The sequence below is a fragment of the Trachymyrmex septentrionalis genome, unplaced genomic scaffold, assembly GCF_001594115.1.
Source record: "Trachymyrmex septentrionalis isolate Tsep2-gDNA-1 unplaced genomic scaffold, Tsep1.0 scaffold70, whole genome shotgun sequence".
Lineage (NCBI taxonomy): Eukaryota > Metazoa > Arthropoda > Insecta > Hymenoptera > Formicidae > Trachymyrmex > Trachymyrmex septentrionalis.
This window is the reverse complement of record NW_017305885.1, coordinates 1,893,934-1,900,627: the sequence shown is the minus strand read 5'-3', so window position 1 is coordinate 1,900,627 and position 6,694 is coordinate 1,893,934. Positions and strand designations below refer to the sequence as shown.

The following is a 6,694-nucleotide window of genomic DNA, read 5'->3' as shown; positions in this document are numbered from 1 at the left end:
TATTATAGATATATAATATATTTTACACTTTATATATAATAATGTCAAATTGTGTAACATATTATTTCGGTAAACTGTATAATTTATAAGTAAAATCACATTCTATTTTATATTATTCTGACAAACTGTGTGTTATGGGACAATCAATATGTTTGTTTACTTCTAACTTTTATTGTTTTATATATGTTACAACATATTGTATTGATAGCTCGATTTTTGATTTTATGTGTTTTTCAGTTATACTCGCTAACGAATACAAAATTGTTCGAGAAGAAACTCAAATATAATTGAAAGAGAGTATGTTATCGTTGTATATGTTATATATAACTTTTAGAAGGATTTATATAAATTCAATCATTTCTGTTGAAATATCTATCTAAACAATCATGATTAATTTCATTTAAATTATTAAACAAAAAATTAAATAATACTTTTTTAATTTATCTCTTTATTTTGAGGTCAGTTTGATGGGACTTAAACTTGTGAATAAAAAATAAAAAAGAAAATGTAGAGAATTTGCTACAAATTAACTGTTAGAATACATGTCACGTTTAAACGGTAGCTAGTAGTATTTTATTCATTATGCAAATAAGTCGTGACATTGCGCGCATGTCGTTTATGTGATTATAAATAGAAATGATCACGCGTTTTACTTCGTTTTCTCCTTTCAACGTAACGTCTTTTTATAGATGATCACTATTGTCTTTTACGACTTTTATTAGTTCCTCCATTGATGGATTACACTATCCGCGCTCCTATTCGTTCGTCTTATTAAATTTACTTCGAAACGTGTAAATATAACAGATGGAGCAAGAATGCCCCAATGTTTTGTGAAACGTAAATGATGATATTGAAGCAACTTTGTTCCGTGTGCTCAATTATTGGCAAATAAATCTCGCGACTGCACTCGGTGGCGGATGTCCTAAGGCGCAATCAGTGATGATGAGTCTGTACGAAAAAAAAAAGATTACGTTATCATTCCTTATCTATATACTATAACTTTATTTCTTAAAAGTTTAAATACGCACGATACGAACTGTAATATATAACAAATTAAAAAATTAAAAACTTTTAAAATAAATCTCATTCTGATGAGTGAACTCTCATTCTTAAAGATTGAAAATTGAGCTACTCTTTCTGGCACAATTTTCAGTCTTTGATGTGAAATTCCACTTCAAAGAATTTAGAGAGTATGGAAGGAGATTTATCGGCAAGCATGCACTAATATTATAGGATTTGGCCAAATATTAATGACGTCTGCCAACAGACGCGCTTTGAGTTTGACATTTTAACAAGTCAGTTATGTCAAATACCAAGAAGGTATTTGATGCGTCGGCGCTAACTTCTACAGAGATCACCCGCAGGGTCGAAATCTGGTATACCGCGCAGTGTCGCGATGGGCTGCGTCCCATGAGGTCGTTCCGAGTTATGGAAAGTCCGATGCGCTCTTATTATAGAAGTTCCCTTGCTCTATAGCCGCGATAGATTATCCGTAGACCGCTACTCGGGAACGACAAGTGTTCTTGACAGAAACGAGTAAAATTAACAATTAGAATGTGAAATTTTTTCAAAGTAGTATTTGCAAAAAATATTATCTCTGCAGTAGGAAGAATTTGCGTTGCTAGGACACTCCGAGTGACTTTATCTTCCACTATTAGCAAATAAAAGGAATTTGTAATCGCTTTGTGCTGCAAAGTCAGCGATCTTTGCATAGTTGTTTTATTGTTCTGTATTTCATTATAATTTTTTCTTTTGGTTCTATATACTTTTTTATTGTAAGATGATCATTTTACTCGTGAAATTTTCATTCTTCATTAATTCTAGAAAATAACAAATATATATGTATAATTGTATATTGACATTTATATCACGGATAAAGAAATTATTCATATTACCAAATTAATAATGATGGTGGGCGATATAAAGGGCACTTTTTCATCTCGATTAAATAGACGATTACATCTCTTGTTTCATTGTAATTACTAATATGACTGTGGTCGTTTTAAATCACAATGCACGGATGTAATCAATGGGCAGTCATTTATATCGAGATGATAAACACATATGCCTGTGCGCGTGTAACACTCATTTTTTAAATTATAGTTATGAAAAGAATATTACAAAATTTTCTATATATTTTGAATTATTAATTTATTCAGAAGAATTTCAGAGAATTAGAAAGTAAAAAGTCAAATTGTATAATAGCAGTTACTTTAAGTAAAATTATAATAGTTACGTAATATATTTAATTTTAATAGATTTTGTACAATTATTATATATTACGCTGTATAAAATTTATTATGTATGTATTATTTAATTACAAGTTGTTTTTTGCTCCAGACAGATGTTGTTCAATTACTAACGTTACTAATAGCAAATCGTTATTTTATCGTAATTTTTACGTTAATAAATTTGTTAATAATTTGCTGTATCAAAATTGATATTCGCAATGCGAAGACGCGATTATGAAAAATGAACGACATTAGAATAATAAAAATATAATCAAGGACTGTAGTGATATATATATCTCTTCGCAAACTTTGTACGTATCTATGAAGAAAAATTAATACAGAATGGACGATGATATATGTGAGTATATAATAATCAACGATCAGTATATTTTTTATATTGCATGTTTTTTTATTGTGATTTTTAATATATACTAATTTTTTTATGGCAATATAATTTCTATTATAATTTGGTCATTAAAATAATCATTCATTTATTTTTCGAGACAAAATAAAAAAAAATTTGATATAAAAGATTTTATTTCTGTTTTAATATTATTAATGTTGCCTAATGTGATAATATTATTTTTCATCATTTATAAATTATTATAAATACACAAAAAATATTGTTCACAAATTTTATTTGTTGATTGTCCTGTGTATTTAGAAGAATCTGCATAAAATTGTCATAAATTATATATTTCGCTTCTGTGCTTCTAAAACTGCAAAGGATTAATAAATCTGATTTAACTCTTATCTTTGTGTAGTAATGATATCATCTTCCTTTTGCGGCCAGAAATAGTTAAGAAACTAAGAAAGTATAATAAAACATAAATTCTCTAACAAATATGACATTTTATTCAAAGTTTTAATAAAACAAGTTTTGAAAACGGGAGAGTAGAAACGTTTTGTCGAACAGAACGAGATTGCAACAAAACTTATATCTTTCTTTATTTACACGCAGTAGTATTTTAAGTTATTTTACATGCAAGGCGATGTTGCAACGAGAATGCTAGAAAAGATAACCGTGGCATTGTTTTCATATTGGGAAACCTTTGTTCTAAATAGACTAAGTATTCTTTGGTCAATGGAATGTTTACTTTCTCTTGTCGAAAATAACACGCTTTTGATGTAATAAAATTGTATTATCCCTTATGTATTAGAAAAATATGTATGCTTTTACATAAGAATACTTTCGATGGAGACGTTATTGATTTTATTCACAAATTAATTTTTTAGCATTGTTAAAATTTTATTTAAGTTGCAGAAATCGTTTACAGTTATAAAAATTATTTTAAATACATGCTTATATTTAGATATATATTTAGATATAATTGTATTTTGAAATTTAGAAATTGTTTAAAAGATATTATGATTAACTATTTTTTATAAAAGACGTTATAAAACAAAAATAACTTTTTCATCGTATATCGTTTCAGTTATATTATGAAATAGGATATTTAAAACTGCTATTATGACTGACTATGTATGTACATTGAACGCAAATACAATAGTTAATTACAACAATATTATCGTAAAAAAGAATGTGTCATATCTCTCGCAAAATGTACGTGCCGCAGAAGAAAAGAAGACACATTTTCAGGGAATTGCGGTAATTTTCTAGCTCTCGTGCAATCTCGTGTAAGTTCTGTAAGTTCGGAAACAGCGAGAGGCTATCTCTCGAAATTGCGCGAGTGGACGAGCAGACAGAGATATTTGGCGATGAATGGCGTGAAGGTATTTGTCCGTTATCGCTGTAACTTTTCTGATATTAGGTTCTGCTAGTAATTTGGCTACTACAGGATACTTTCCATTTGGTGACACAAGTCGTTCTATCATACAAGAGTCATTCTATCTTTGTTACTCTCTGAATGGCAAGAAAGATAGAATGTTTGTGTCGACCTTTCTGTTACTAAATGGAAAGCATCCACATTCTAAGATTGATTATTTCGATATCAATTGTTATTAGCTAGATGTTTACTATATTTTATTATTTATAATTATCTATTAATAATTTTAAGTCAAGATGTAATAAAAAATGTTCATTATTTATAAGATGACATAATTGTAGATTTTTTTTAAATATACGGAAAGAATAGTTTCATTGAAGTATCTAAAAAATTGACTAGATAAATAATTAAAAATAATTGTGTTGAACCATCAAAATAATATAGAACATTTAAGTATAATGAGCAATATTGTAAAAAGTTTTGACAATCTGACAATTAGCGTAAATTCTTCTAAATAATTATTTTGATGGTGTAACAAAATTACTTTTTTTAGATCTATATATTTAGCTAAATTTTAAATACTTTAACAAAATCATTCTTTCCATGTAGGAAAATATATCGTACATTGAAAAAAAATTAACTTGACTAAATGCATTTAATTCGTAATAATTATTTAGTATATTTATACATTTAGGTTAACAAAATTTTGTGATTTGGGACATGTTATTTTTTTGAAATAACAAATATTTGCTTAACAGTTCGTGACTGCTGCATTGACTCAACTAATATTTTTTTGGAACAGCAACTTTTCTCTCAGTTTACAACGATAAATATTTTAGCAGTTAAAATTCAAAATTGAATATAACTCAATTTGATCACACTGAGATATTGAAAAATAATAGTTTTTAAATTAATTTCTCAGCTCTCTTTTATTAATTTGTTAAAATTTTTTAATTCTTAATATATCTTTAAATTGTAGTAAGATTTTTTAGTTGAATTCTTCTCAAAATAGAGGTAAAAATAAAAATATGCTCTAATAATAGCGCATCTAATAAAATTTGCAGAAAGTTTTCGTATATACTCGTACATGAGATTAATGAATCAAAAGCTTTAATACGCGGACAGAGAAATATTGTCCAAATAGTTAATGGTTTTAATTTAAGTGGCCCGTAATATAACACTAATTGGCATTGCCGTAAACAGATTCCAGATATGAAATTAATTAGATTCATACCCGCGACGCGTAAACCAGGCGCGCGACCATGCATAACGTTATCGGTGAGGCCAATATGTAACGACATCAAGATGCTATCTCTGGGTTATTGACACAAGCGTTTCCGTGGTATACATACGCATCGTTATCGAGAATATATTAGAGTTGATGTAAAATGTACCAGTTTCATGTATCAATGACGGAGATCAGAACGTCTGGTTCTGCACGGTTTGTCTGACGTCGATGATTCTCGTTAAAGATCGTTCAAACTGAAAACAGATCGAAAAATCTTTCGAGTCGTGGAGGAAAATGAGAGCTCATAATAGAATTGGATTTAATTTGTAAAATTTACTTTAAATATAAATTAAGATTTAAAATTCTTGCATGAACGGCTGTTAAACTTCATATCCGCTTTAAATTTCTAAAATCACTAAAGATATATATAGAATCGATATCCGTGAAATCTATCAGCGACATGAAAAGGATAGTTTTGCTGAAGTTTCTAAACATTTAGGATATAGATTTGAAAATAATTTTGTTGCACTATTCAAAATAGTTATGTAAGACATTAGTTGTTAAAATGTCAAAATTTTTACAAAATATTTTGCTCTCATCATATTCATCGAGATTCGTACATTAAAAAAATAATGCTGTATTAGCACTATTAAATTAAAAATAATTTTACTAATTAATAACACTATTAACGAAATAAATACGTCATGCTCTTGTTTTGACAAAATTTATTTGTTTCGTTAATACTGTTATTGTGTGTGAAGTAACAAGATTATTTTCAATTAAAATAATATTATCGATATATAACATCATCTTTTTTTTAGTGTACTGAATATTAAGAATTATTTTGATAGTTCAACAAAATTATTTTCAGATTTATATCCAGCTAAATTTTTAAATACTTCAGCAATATATCATTCTTTTCCTGGAATTTTCATAAAATTATTTACTAAAATAAAATTCGTGATATATGAGATTTTATAATAATAAGTCGTTAACGTTGTTATATTATTATACTTATGAATTCTACATTTTACACAAGAGAATTGTGTTATTGCAGTCTACACATAAATGCATATAAATCGTATCTTCGCATTATGTAGCCGATTGTAGATTTGAGCGGTAGTTTTATTTGGCGGACCCCAAACAAGCTCAGGACGCTTATATACCTGTTCATCAGCAGTATACTTCCTCTGATTTCTGAATCCCTGCTTACTTATGATACGCTGGGCCTTACGATCAGCGAAGCAAAGCCCAGGCGTCCGATTTCGCGCTCGAAAGGTTCCCTCACCTTGAGATCTCTTCATTCTTTATTTGCAAAGAATGGGATTAGAAGTATTATTAATATGTGCCACGGAAGATATAGGGACATAATTATACGTGGGAAAGAAACAACGATAATAATTAAGAACCTTACTCTGTATATAGAGAGTATGAATAATGGAATTCATGGTAATATTCACGATCATTATATATATTCTCATTATACATTACATATTTCTGAAATTAAA

General features: G+C 28.2%; 1 protein-coding gene across 6 annotated transcripts in view; it reads left to right on the top strand.

Moving 5' to 3' along the window:
• LOC108753686 (dystrophin, isoforms A/C/F/G/H) overlaps window positions 1-6,694 on the top strand; it is a 456,309-nt gene that overhangs the window by 990 nt on the left and 448,625 nt on the right. The window lies entirely within an intron of this gene.